We start from the raw sequence: 12,459 nt of genomic DNA, 5'->3' as shown, positions 1-12,459 counted from the left end.
TGGAAAATCAAACCCGTGAGATCGAGATCTAACCAATCATAGGCCAGATATTGGTCGGGGTGCCCATCGGGGTGTGCGGCTTTAGGCTGGGCAGGAGGTGTAAGAGCTGCTGGTGCGGCTGAATGAGCAGATCTTTGCCCAATTTGCCCAATGATGCACTGATGGGATTGTATTGGGTCCTAGGGAGACCCACTGAGACTCATGTGGCCCCAGTTGATCTTATTATCAGCCACATACATAGTTACATAGTTACATAGTTACATAGTTACATAGTTACATAGGGTTGAAAAAAGACCTGTGTCCATCAAGTTCAACCCATCCAAGTAAACCCAGCACACCTAACCCACACCTACCAATCTATACTCACATACATAAACTATAAATACAACCACTAATACTAACTGTAGATATTAGTATCACAATAGCCTTGGATATTCTGATTGATCAAGAACTCATCCAGGCCCCTCTTAAAGGCATTAACAGAATCTTAAAGGCATTAACAGAATCTTAAAGGCATTAACAGAATCAATACTGGTCACACAGGCCACCCGGAGGGCCCCACACATTGCCAACTGGGTACCGAGGGGCAAGTTATCAGCCCCAGTATGGCCGCTATCAGAAGGGTTCGGGGGGTTAATAGATTTCTGACCAATACAGACCCCCCATTCCTAGTACCCAGGGCCCAACAGCCCCATGGGCACAAACTCACCCAGCAACTCCCTGCAGCCTACATGTCTAGTTATACTCCCAGCACCTTGTGGCAGTTCCAAGCTGGGAGAGAGATTAGTTCAACTACATTCCTGCCCCTGGGAGAATAAATGACTATTTACTCACATCCCTTTGGGTTGGTATAAAAGTCAAGTTTTCAACAATAAATTCTAGAGTTCCAGCCCCCTGCAATCCCGGCAGTGGCCGCTAGGGGCAGACTGGCCGCGCCGTGTATTTCCTGATTCAAGCTCGTTCCCGTAAAGTGAAAGTCCCGGGAGTGGCCGCTAGGGGCAGCCTGGCCGCGCCGTGTATTTCCTGATTCAAGCTGGTTCCCGTAAAGTGAAAGTCCCGGGAGTGGCCGCTAGGGGCAGCCTGGCCGCGCCGTGTATTTCCTGATTCAAGCTCGTTCCCGTAAAGTGAAAGTCCCGGGAGTGGCCGCTAGGGGCAGCCTGGCCGCGCCGTGTATTTCCTGATTCAAGCTGGTTCCCGTAAAGTGAAAGTCCCGGGAGTGGCCGCTAGGGGCAGCCTGGCCGCGCCGTGTATTTCCTGATTCAAGCTGGTTCCCGTAAAGTGAAAGTCCCGGGAGTGGCCGCTAGGGGCAGCCTGGCCGCGCCGTGTATTTCCTGATTCAAGCTCACTCCCGTAAAGTGAAAGTCGGGCAGCAATCGGGATATTACACCGGACTCCCCCGGTACCGCACCCCGTTGGTAGGGGGGTTTATTCGTGCATTGCGGATGGCAGTGTGGCCCTGAGAGGGGGGTGGGACTGCTGGAAGCCCCCGCCTGACTGAAGCCCTTCTGGCTGTGGGTGAGTACAATGCCGGCGGGGTAACGTGTCCGTCCGCAGGGGAAGTTCTAGGGAGCCGCCGGGCCGCTTTGCGGTTAGGGGAGCGGGGAGGGAATCGGACGCGGAATCGGACGCGGGCTCTTTAAATTTCAGGCGGCTGCACGCTCGCTAACAAAGGCGCCTCCCGGGGCCCAGCTTAACCCTGTGTGTGCCGGGGGCTGTAACCCTGTGTGTGCCGGGGGCTGTAACCCTGTGTGTGCCGGGGGCTGTAACCCTGTGTGTGCCGGGGGCTGTAACCCTGTGTGTGCCGGGGGCTGTGTGTAACTGTATCGGTGCTGTACATCCCGGGGTTTGTATCACTCCGGAACCGGGATCCGTTACACTGTGTCCCCCTCACACCATGTGACCCCCAGCTTCTGTTATAGCCCCATTGCCCTCATATGTACCTACCTCCCACCGTACCTACCGTCTTATATATCTGTATATACATATTACCCTATATATCTGTATCCACTATACATACCTACACGCTACCCTATATATCTGTATCCACTATACATACCTACACGCTACCCTATATACCTGTATCCACTATACATACCTACACGCTACCCTATATATCTGTATCCACTATACATACCTACATGCTACCCTATATATCTGTATGCCACTATACATACCTACACGCTACCCTATATATCTGTATCCACTATACATACCTACACGCTACCCTATATATCTGTATCCACTATACATACCTACACGCTACCCTATATATCTGTATCCACTATACATACCTACACGCTACCCTATATATCTGTATCCACTATACATACCTACATGCTACCCTATATATCTGTATCCACTATACATACCTACACGCTACCCTATATATCTGTATCCACTATACATACCTACATGCTACCCTATATATCTGTATGCCACTATACATACCTACACGCTACCCTATATATCTGTATCCACTATACATACCTACACGCTACCCTATATATCTGTATCCACTATACATACCTACACGCTACCCTATATATCTGTATCCACTATACATACCTACACGCTACCCTATATATCTGTATCCACTATACATACCTACATGCTACCCTATATATCTGTATCCACTATACATACCTACACGCTACCCTATATATCTGTATCCACTATACATACCTACATGCTACCCCTATATATCTGTATCCACTATACATACCTACACGCTACCCTATATATCTGTATCCACTATACATACCTACACGCTACCCTATATATCTGTATCCACTATACATACCTACATGCTACCCTATATATCTGTATCCACTATACATACCTACACGCTACCCTATATATCTGTATCCACTATACATACCTACACGCTACCCTATATATCTGTATCCACTATACATACCTACATGCTACCCTATATATCTGTATCCACTATACATACCTACACGCTACCCTATATATCTGTATCCACTATACATACCTACATGCTACCCTATATATCTGTATCCACTATACATACCTACATGCTACCCTATACAGGTCCTTTTCAAAAAATTAGCATATTGTGATAAAGTTCATTATTTTCTGTAATGTACTGATAAACATTAGACTTTCATATATTTTAGATTCATTACACACAACTGAAGTAGTTCAAGCCTTTTCTTGTTTTAATATTGATGATTGTGGCATACAGCTCATGAAAACCCAAAATTCCTATCTAAAAAAATTAGCATATTTCATCCGACCAATAAAAAAAAGTGTTTTTAATACAAAAAAAGTCAACCTTCAAATAATTATGTTCAGTTATGCACTCAATACTTGGTCGGGAATCCTTTTGCAGAAATGACTGCTTCAATGTGGCGTGGCATGGAGGCAATCAGCCTGTGGCACTGCTCAGGTGTTATGGAGGCCCAGGATGCTTCAATAGCGGCCTTAAGCTCATCCAGAGTGTTGGCTCTTGTGTCTCTCAACTTTCTCTTCACAATATCCCACAGATTCTCTATGGGGTTCAGGTCAGGAGAGTTGGCAGGCCAATTGAGCACAGTAATACCATGGTCAGTAAACCATTTACCAGTGGTTTTGGCACTGTGAGCAGGTGCCAGGTTGTGCTGAAAAATGAAATCTTCATCTCCATAAAGCTTTTCAGCAGATGGAAGCATGAAGTGCTCCAAAATCTCCTGATAGCTAGCTGCATTGACCCTGCCCTTGATAAAACACAGTGGACCAACACCAGCAGCTGACATGGCACCCCAGACCATCACTGACTGTGGGTACTTGACACTGGACTTCAGGCATTTTGGTATTTCCCTCTCCCCAGTCTTCCTCCAGACTCTGGCACCTTGATTTCCGAATGACATACTTTGGACCACTGAGCAACAGTCCAGTGCTGCTTCTCTGTAGCCCAGGTCAGGCGCTTCTGCCGCTGTTTCTGGTTCAAAAGTGGCTTGACCTGGGGAATGCGGCACCTGTAGCCCATTTCCTGCACGCGCCTGTACACGGTGACTCTGGATGTTTCTACTCCAGACTCAGTCCACTGCTTCCGCAGGTCCCCCAAGGTCAGGAATCGGTCCTTCTCCACAATCTTCCTCAGGGCCCAGTCACCTCTTCTCGTTGTGCAGCGTTTTCTGCCACACTTTTTCCTTCCCACAGACTTCCCACTGAGGTGCCTTGATACAGCACTCTGGGAACAGCCTATTTGTTCAGAAATTTCTTTCTGTGTCTTACCCTCTTGCTTGAGGGTGTCAATGATGGCCTTCTGGGCAGCAGTCAGGTCGGCAGGCTTACCCATGATTGCGGTTTTGAGTAATGAACCAGGCTGGGAGTTTTTAAAAGCCTCAGGAATCTTTTGCAGGTTTTTAGAGTTAATTAGTTGATTCAGATGATTAGGTTAATAGCTCGTTTAGAGAACCTTTTCATGATATGCTAATTTTTTGAGATAGGAATTTTGGGTTTTCATGAGCTGTATGCCACAATCATCAATATTAAAACAAGAAAAGGCTTGGACTACTTCAGTTGTGTGTAATGAATCTAAAATATATGAAAGTCTAATGTTTATCAGTACATTACAGAAAATAATGAACTTTATCACAATATGCTAATTTTTTGAAAAGGACCTGTATATCTGTATGCCACTATACATACCTACATGCTACCCTATATATCTGTATCCACTATACATACCTACACGCTACCCTATATATCTGTATCCACTATACATACCTACATGCTACCCTATATATCTGTATCCACTATACATACCTACATGCTACCCTATATATCTGTATCCACTATACATACCTACACGCTACCCTATATATCTGTATGCCACTATACATACCTACACGCTACCCCACGTACCCACATGCTACCCCATATACCCCTGTACCTACACGCTGCCCTGTACCTACACGCTGCCCTGTACCTACACGCTGCCCTGTACCTACACGCTGCCCTGTACCTACACGCTGCCCTATATACCTACATGCTAATGTAATCTGACTGACAGCTGTCCGGCTAATGTTGGCCCACAACTCCCAGCCTCCCCTGCCAGCCACAGGCTAATGTACATCATAGTGTTTGCACGATGCTGGGTTGGCAGGACAAGTGACAGTTGCTAGCCACTGGGCTACTGGCAGAACAATTGCTCATTACTGACCTACATTCCCCGAGTCTCGTCTGACCTGGCACGGGAGAAGTTGGCCAACTGCCGGTTGGTGGCCACAGATGTAGGATGTATCAGTGCTACAGCCCATAATGTGTCAGTCCGTGTCCTCCCATAACCCCAGCATTATTATCCCGTGACCCCCCCTCACATCTTCTCATTGCCAAGTTCTGCTGTTCTGCTGCTGCGCTGCTGTCCTCATGTTGCACGGCTAATCGGCATCTCCAGTGCCACTGTCTCCTCATGTTACTTATTACGGCCGGGCCCATACTCTCATATAGTTACTGTTACCTGCACCCTTCTGTGCTATGCAATTGCACTGACTTGCACCCTTCTGTGCAGGGACCCCCAATATATTTAATGGTCTGTAGGCAGTTCCAGACTGTGGGCTGGATTTATGGATTCAATGGAATTATTGCCTTTGCACCCCCTGCCCTTACATGTCATACTCCCTTCTGCTTGTAGATTGGGACAGGGTTGGCCCCCAGTATAGTGACAGTAAGGGGCAGGTTTGGCCCCCAGTATAGTGACAGTAAGGGGCAGGTTTGGCCCCCAGTATAGTGACAGTAAGGGACAGGTTTGGCCCCCAGTATAGTGACAGTAAGGGGCAGGTTTGGCCCCCAGTATAGTGACAGTAAGGGGCAGGTTTGGCCCCCAGTATAGTGACAGTAAGGGGCAGGGTTGGCCCCAGTATAGTGACAGTAAGGGGCAGGTTTGGCCCCCAGTATAGTGACAGTAAGGGGCAGGTTTGGCCCCCAGTATAGTGACAGTAAGGGGCAGGTTTGGCCACCAGTATAGTGACAGTAAGGGGCAGGTTTGGCCACCAGTATAGTGACAGTAAGGGGCAGGTTTGGCCCCCAGTATAGTGACAGTAAGGGGCAGGTTTGGCCCCCAGTATAGTGACAGTAAGCGGGCAGGTTTGGCCCCCAGTATAGTGACAGTAAGGGGTAGGGTTGGCCCCCAGTATAGTGACAGTAAGGGCAGGGTTGGCCCCCAGTATAGTGACAGTAAGGGGGCAGGGTTGGCCCCCAGTATAGTGACAGTAAGGGGCAGGGTTGGCCCCCAGTATAGTGACAGTAAGGGACAGGGTTGGCCCCCAGTATAGTGACAGTAAGGGGCAGGGTTGGCCCCCAGTATAGTGACAGTAAGGGGCAGGGTTGGCCCCCAGTATAGTGACAGTAAGGGGCAGGGTTGGCCCCCAGTATAGTGACAGTAAGGGGCAGGGTTGGCCCCCAGTATAGTGACAGGGGCAGGGTTGGCCCCCAGTATAGTGACAGGGGCAGGGTTGGCCCCCAGTATAGTGACAGTAAGGGGCAGGGTTGGCCCACAGTATAGTGACAGTAAGGGGCAGGGTTGGCCCCCAGTATAGTGACAGTAAGGGGCAGGGTTGGCCCCCAGTATAGTGACCGTAAGGGGCAGGGTTGGCCCCAGTATAGTGACAGTAAGGGGCAGGGTTGGCCCCAGTATAGTGACAGTAAGGGGCAGGGTTGGCCCCAGTATAGTGACAGTAAGGGACAGGGTTGGCCCCCAGTATAGTGACAGTAAGGGGCAGGGTTGGCCCCAGTATAGTGACAGTAAGGGGCAGGTTTGGCCCCCAGTATAGTGACAGTAAGGGGCAGGTTTGGCCCCCAGTATAGTGACAGTAAGGGGCAGGGTTGGCCCCCAGTATAGTGACAGTAAGGGGCAGGGTTGGCCCCCAGTATAGTGACAGTAAGGGGCAGGGTTGGCCCCCAGTATAGTGACAGTAAGGGGCAGGGTTGGCCCCAGTATAGTGACAGTAAGGGGCAGGTTTGGCCCCCAGTATAGTGACAGTAAGGGGCAGGGTTGGCCCCCAGTATAGTGACAGTAAGGGGCAGGGTTGGCCCCCAGTATAGTGACAGTAAGGGACAGGGTTGGCCCCCAGTATAGTGACAGTAAGGGGCAGGTTTGGCCCCAGTATAGTGACAGTAAGGGGCAGGTTTGGCCCCAGTATAGTGACAGTAAGGGGCAGGGTTGGCCCCCAGTATAGTGACAGTAAGGGGCAGGGTTGGCCCCCAGTATAGTGACAGTAAGGGGCAGGGTTGGCCCCCAGTATAGTGACAGTAAGGGGCAGGGTTGGCCCCCAGTATAGTGACAGGGGCAGGGTTGGCCCCCAGTATAGTGACAGTAAGGGGCAGGGTTGGGCCCACAGTATAGTGACAGTAAGGGGCAGGGTTGGCCCCCAGTATAGTGACAGTAAGGGGCAGGGTTGGCCCCCAGTATAGTGACCGTAAGGGGCAGGGTTGGCCCCAGTATAGTGACAGTAAGGGGCAGGGTTGGCCCCAGTATAGTGACAGTAAGGGGCAGGGTTGGCCCCAGTATAGTGACAGTAAGGGACAGGGTTGGCCCCCCAGTATAGTGACAGTAAGGGGCAGGGTTTGGCCCCAGTATAGTGACAGTAAGGGGCAGGTTTGGCCCCCAGTATAGTGACAGTAAGGGGCAGGTTTGGCCCCAGTATAGTGACAGTAAGGGGCAGGGTTGGCCCCCAGTATAGTGACAGTAAGGGGCAGGGTTGGCCCCCAGTATAGTGACAGTAAGGGGCAGGGTTGGCCCCCAGTATAGTGACAGTAAGGGGCAGGGTTGGCCCCAGTATAGTGACAGTAAGGGGCAGGGTTGGCCCCCAGTATAGTGACAGTAAGGGGCAGGGTTGGCCCCCAGTATAGTGACAGTAAGGGGCAGGGTTGGCCCAGTATAGTGACAGTAAGGGGCAGGTTTGGCCCCCAGTATAGTGACAGTAAGGGGCAGGGTTGGCCCCCAGTAAGTGACAGTAAGGGGCAGGGTTGGCCCCCAGTATAGTGACAGTAAGGGACAGGGTTGGCCCCCAGTATAGTGACAGTAAGGGGCAAGGTTTGGCCCCCCAGTATAGTGACAGTAAGGGGCAGGTTTGGCCCCCAGTATAGTGACAGTAAGGGGCAGGGTTGGCCCCAGTATAGTGACAGTAAGGGGCAGGTTTGGCCCCCAGTATAGTGACAGTAAGGGGCAGGTTTGGCCCCCAGTATAGTGACAGTAAGGGACAGGGTTGGCCCCCAGTATAGTGACAGTAAGGGGCAGGGTTGGCCCCAGTATAGTGACAGTAAGGGGCAGGGTTGGCCCCCAGTATAGAGGCCCCCAGTATAGAAGCCCCCAGTATAGAGGGCCCCCAGTATAGAGGCCCCCAGTATAGAGGCCCCCAGTATAGAGGCCCCCAGTATAGAGGCCCAGCAGTCCCGCAGGTGAGGGTATAACCGGTCGGAAGGCACCGTTGCTAATAAGCCGCTCTGGCCCCAGACGTGTCCCCCTTAGAGCCCCGGCTCCCAGTCCCTCCGCTCCCCGCCCGGTTGGCTCTTTCTCCCCGCTCCCTGGGTTTCCCACTCTCCGAGCCATGTCCCAAGATGGCGGAATTAGCGGAACTTAAGGTACCGGGGCCCCGTGCGGATCGGCCCTACAGCCGGGGGGAAAGTGTGGGCTGGGCCGTCTGCTCTCCCCCCCCTGTGTCAGTCTCATACTGTGTATATTGCCCTTATATTCATTGTGTGTATAGAGCGCCCTCATTGTACTGCTGCCCCCCCAACTTACCAGCGGCCCCCCAGCTTACCAGCAGCCCTCCCAGCTTACCAGCAGCCCCCCAGCCAACAAGCGGCCCCCCAGCCAACCAGCGGCCCCCCAGCTTACCAGCAGCCCCCCAACTTACCAGCAGCCCCCCCAACTTACCAGCAGCCCCCCCAACTTACAGCAGCCCCCCAACTTACCAGCAGCCCTCCCAACTTACCAGCAGCCCCCCAGCTTACCAGCAGCCCCCCAACTTACCAGCAGCCCCCCCAACTTACCAGCAGCCCCCCCAACTTACCAGCAGCCCCCCAACTTACCAGCAGCCCTCCCAACTTACCAGCAGCCCCCCAGCTTACCAGCAGCCCTCCCAACTTACCAGCAGCCCCCCAGCCAACAAGCGGCCCCCCAGCCAACCAGCGGCCCCCCAGCTTACCAGCAGCCCCCCAGCTTACCAGCAGCCCCCCAAGCTAACCGGCAGCCCCCCCCAATTTACCAGCAGCCCCCCCAGCTTACCAGCAGCCCCCAAGCTAACCGGCAGCCCCCCCAATTTACCAGCAGCCCCCCAGCTTACCAGCAGCCCCCCAGCTTACCAGCAGCCCCCCAAGCTAACCGGCAGCCCCCCCAATTTACCAGCAGCCCCCCCAGCTTACCAGCAGCCCTCCAGCTTACCAGCAGCCCCCCAGCTAACCAGCAGCCCCCCCAATTTACCAGCAGCCCCCCCAGCTTACCAGCAGCCCCCCAACTTACCAGCAGCCCCCCAGCTTACCAGCAGCCCTCCCAACTTACCAGCAGCCCCCCAGCCAACAAGCGGCCCCCAGCCAACCAGCGGCCCCCCAGCTTACCAGCAGCCCCCCAGCTTACCAGCAGCCCTCCAGCTTACCAGCAGCCCCCCAGCTAACCAGCAGCCCCCCCAATTTACCAGCAGCCCCCCCAGCTTACCAGCAGCCCCCCAACTTACCAGCAGCCCCCCAGCTTACCAGCAGCCCCCCCAGCTTACCAGCAGCCCCCCAGCCAACCAGCGGCCCCCCAGCTAACCAGCAGCCCCCCAATTACCAGCAGCCCCCCCCAATTTACCAGCAGCCCCCCCAATTTACCAGCTTACCAGCAGCCCCCCCAATTTACCAGCAGCCCCCCCAGCTTACCAGCAGCCCCCCAACTTACCAGCAGCCCCCCAACTTACCAGCAGCCCCCCAACTTACCAGCAGCCCCCCCAACTTACCAGCAGCCCCCCCACTTACCAGCAGCCCCCCCCCACTTACCAGCAGCCCCCCCCACTTACCAGCAGCCCCCCCAACTTACCAGCAGCCCCCCAGCTAACCAGAAGCCCCCCCCAACTTACCAGCAGCCCCCCAGCTAACCAGCAGCCCCCCCAACTTACCAGCAGCCCCCCCAACTTACCAGCAGCCCCCCAACTTACCAGCAGCCCCCCAACTTACCAGCAGCCCCCCCACTTATCAGCAGCCCCCCAACTTACCAACAGCCCCCCCAACTTATCAGCAGCCCCCCAGCTTACCAGCAGCCCCCCAGCTTACCAGCAGCCCCCCAGCTAACCAGAAGCCCCCCCAACTTACCAGCAGCCCCCCAGCTAACCAGAAGCCCCCAACTTACCAGCGGCCCCCCCAGCTAACCAGCAGCCCCCCCAACTTACCAGCAGCCCCCCCAACTTACCAGCAGCCCCCCCAACTTACCAGCAGCCCCCCCAACTTACCAGCGGCCCCCCAGCTAACCAGCAGCCCCCCAACTTACCAGCAGCAGCCCCCCAGCTAACCAGAAGCCCCCCCAACTTACCAGCGGCCCCCCCAGCTAACCAGCAGCCCCCCCAGCTAACCAGCAGCCCCCCCAACTTACCAGCAGCCCCCCCAACTTACCAGTGTATATAATGGATATGTGCCCCCAGTGTGTGTATATTATAGATATGTGCCCCCAGTGTGTGTATATTATAGATATGTGCCCCCAGTGTGTGTATATTATAGATATGTGCCCCCAGTGTGTGTATATTATAGATATGTGCCCCCAGTGTGTGTATATTATAGATATGTGCCCCCAGTGTGTGTATATTATAGATATGTGCCCCCAGTGTGTATATTATGGATGTGTGCCCCCAGTGTGTGTATATTATAGATATGTGCCCCCAGTGTGTGTATTATGGATATGTGCCCCCAGTGTGTATATTATGGATATGTGCCCCCAGTGTGTATATTATGGATGTGTGCCCCCAGTGTGTATATATAATGGATGTGTGCCCCCAGTGTGTGTATATTATAGATATGTGCCCCCAGTGTGTGTATATTATAGATGTGTGCCCCCAGTGTGTATATATAATGGATGTGTGTACCCAGTGTGTGTATATTATAGATATGTGCCCCCAGTGTGTGTATATAATGGATGTGTGCCCCCAGTGTGTATATATAATGGATGTATGGTTCCTGTATATACACTGTGTGTGTGTGTATATGATGCGGGTGTAGCAGTATATATTATATACACATTCTGTATGTATATACAATAACTCCCATGTTGTCGGGGGGGAGGGGGCAGTAGCTGGGGGGCTGCAGATGGCAGATGCCATTGTGTGTGTCAGTGCTGGGGGGGTCTGTGTGTGTCAGTGCTGGGGGGTCTGTGTGTGTCAGTGCTGGGGGGTCTGTGTGTGTCAGTGCTGGGGGGTCTGTGTGTGTCAGTGCTGGGGGTCTGTGTGTGTCAGTGCTGGGGGGTCTGTGTGTGTCAGTGCTGGGGGGTCTGTGTGTGTCAGTGCTGGGGGGTCTGTGTGTGTCAGTGCTGGGGGGTCTGTGTGTGTCAGTGCTGGGGGGTCTGCGTGTGTCAGTGCTGGGGGGTCTGCGTGTGTCAGTGCTGGGGGGTCTGTGTGTGTCAGTGCTGGGGGGTCTGCGTGTGTCAGTGCTGGGGGGTCTGCGTGTGTCAGTGCTGGGGGGTCTGCGTGTGTCAGTGCTGGGGGGTCTGCGTGTGTCAGTGCTGGGGGGTCTGCGTGTGTCAGTGCTGGGGGGTCTGCGTGTGTCAGTGCTGGGGGGTCTGCGTGTGTCAGTGCTGGGGGGTCTGTGTGCAGATCTCCCCCCATTAGTAATTGTTACACTGTGGGGGACATGTATCAGCAGTGGGCAAATTTGCTTGGGGCAGAAACCCATGGCAACCAATCAAATTGTTAGCAGATGGTTGAAAAAAGCCAATCACTGGTTGCTATGGGTTACTGCCCAGGGGCAAAGCCAGTGTTGATAAATGAGCCCCATGTGCCCAGTGTGCGGCCCTCCAGCCTCAGAGCCCAGATTGCCCAGTACCAGCCTGGCGTGGGAATGTGAATTCAGCACAACTACAACTCCCAGCATCCCTTTGGCATCCTGCAGACTTACGGGTGGGGGCACGGTTTGCTTATCTATCAGCGGAACTATAATTGCCCCTGCTTGTGTGCCCATCTGCTTCCTTCCAGCTGCCGGTGCCCCGGAGGGCGGTCCCTATATCAGTCACTATTATTACTGCCCTACAGCCCTGCTGCCTGGGGCACAATAGAAAGAGGTAAGGGGCTCATTCCATCCCGCACCATAATTCCCTCCCGATTTTATATAAGGGTTTTGGGGTTTTTTGCCTTCATTTTGTTATCATTTCCCCCCCCCCCCCGCGCATGAAAACAGCTGATTGGGCTGCAGGACTGGGGGGCTAAGGCTTTCAGACCACTGACTTTTTTAGGTGAGACTGGGCTAGGATCATGTGACTAGGATCATGTGACTGGG

General features: G+C 53.3%; 1 protein-coding gene across 3 annotated transcripts in view; it reads left to right on the top strand.

Annotated features, from left to right (window-relative positions):
- Positions 1-950: 950 nt before the first annotated feature.
- The window catches only part of pias3 (protein inhibitor of activated STAT 3), a 26,030-nt gene continuing 14,521 nt past the window's right edge, over positions 951-12,459 (top strand). The window contains exons 1-2 of one of the 3 annotated variants that reach the window (XM_031890192.1): positions 956-1,515; positions 12,159-12,244. The gene's annotated coding sequence lies outside the window, so the exon portion shown is untranslated. 3 annotated transcript variants of the gene reach the window in all.

Source organism: Xenopus tropicalis, chromosome 8 (genome assembly GCF_000004195.4).
Source record: "Xenopus tropicalis strain Nigerian chromosome 8, UCB_Xtro_10.0, whole genome shotgun sequence".
NCBI lineage: Eukaryota > Metazoa > Chordata > Amphibia > Anura > Pipidae > Xenopus > Xenopus tropicalis.
The sequence above is the reverse complement of the archived record's forward strand: the minus strand, read 5'-3'. Positions and strand labels throughout refer to the sequence as shown.